The sequence below is a fragment of the Rhinopithecus bieti genome, unplaced genomic scaffold (genome assembly GCF_001698545.2).
Source record: "Rhinopithecus bieti isolate Rb0 unplaced genomic scaffold, ASM169854v2 scaffold_2435, whole genome shotgun sequence".
Lineage (NCBI taxonomy): Eukaryota > Metazoa > Chordata > Mammalia > Primates > Cercopithecidae > Rhinopithecus > Rhinopithecus bieti.
Window position 1 is genome coordinate 837,294 of NW_016803909.1, and position 1,448 is coordinate 838,741.

Genomic DNA, 1,448 nt, shown 5'->3' on the forward strand with positions numbered 1-1,448 from the left:
ATAAAAAGCAAATTAATAAATATTAATTCATACTGGAAAATGAGTTACTTTGTTGATCTTTTATATAAAGATCTAGAACTAGATTGTTTCATAGTTTCTTTTCTTAGAGAGTAAATATTATCATTGGTCCACTGAATTATGTCCAAAGTTATAGTAATGTTTTAGTGACCTCAATATATAGGCATGAGATTATTAGAGCTTTGAAAATTGGGAAGCATAGGATTTCTATAATCTTTTAGATAAAAGTTAAATGGGAGCAAGAAGGAAACGGACGTTGAGAGGACGAGGAGGAAGGAGAGAAAATGGCATCAAAGGATTACAGTACCTATAGCCAAGCTGCAGTGCAGCAGGGCTACAGTGCTTACACTGCCCAGCCCACTCAAGGATATGCACAGACCACCCAGGCATATGGGCAACAAAGCTAGGAACCTATGGACAGCCCACTGATGTCAGCTATACCCAGGCTCGGACCACTGCAACCTATGGGCTATGCAACTTCTTATGGACAGCCTCCCACTGGTTATACTACTACAACTGCCCCCCAGGCACACAGCCAGTCTGCCCAGGGATGTGGCACTGGTGCTTATGATACCACCACTGCTACAATCACCACCACCCAAGCCTCCACACCGCTCAGTCTGCATATGGCACTCAGCCTGCTTACCCAGCCTATGGGCAGGAGCCAGCAGCCACTGTACCTACAAGACCGTAGGATGGTAACAAGCCCATTGAGACTAGTCAACCTCAGTCTAGCACAGGGGTTTACAACCAGCCCGGCCTAGGATATGGACAGAGTAGCTACAGTTATTCCCATGTACCTGGGAGCTACCCCATGCAGCCAGTCACTGCACCTCCATCCTACCCTCCTACCAGCTATTCCTCTACACAGCCGACTAGTTATGATCAGAGCAGTTGTTCTCAGCAGAACACCTCTGGGCAACCGAGCAGCTATGGACAGCAGCGTAACTATGGTCAACAAAGCAGTTATGGGCAGCAGCCTCCCACTAGTTACCTACCCCAAACTGGATCCTACAGCCAGGCTTTTACACTGGAGGAGACTTCTGCGTCAAGTTTTGAACGACTGATGAGTAAGTGCTCACCAGGTGGGGAGGAGCTCAGTATAAAGCTAGTATAAAGGCTTAGAGGTATGTAGGAGTTGGGATGAGTTTGGGGAGCAGCAAATTGCCTGGGGTGCAGGAAGGAAATGGTGAGAGATGAGAGTGAAATAAAAGTTGCTAGAATTGTGAAGGGCCTGTCTTCGTTGTAGGTAGTGAACTGGGTGAATCTGGATTATTGTATATGTGTTGCTGAATAGTCTTGGTGATAGTTTTCTCCCTTTGTTGATGTTGAAGCTGATAGCGATTGAAAAGATTTAGTTTGTTAAACTTAGTTAATAACTTAAACTTTTTTTATTTTTTTAGAACAATCGAACATTTTTTTTTTTTTTT

At 44.3% G+C, this 1,448-nt stretch overlaps 1 pseudogene; it reads left to right on the forward strand.

The window, feature by feature from the left end:
* The first annotated feature begins 269 nt into the window (after positions 1-269).
* LOC108519652 (RNA-binding protein EWS pseudogene) lies at positions 270-1,093 on the forward strand (annotated as a pseudogene).
* Positions 1,094-1,448: the final 355 nt, after the last annotated feature.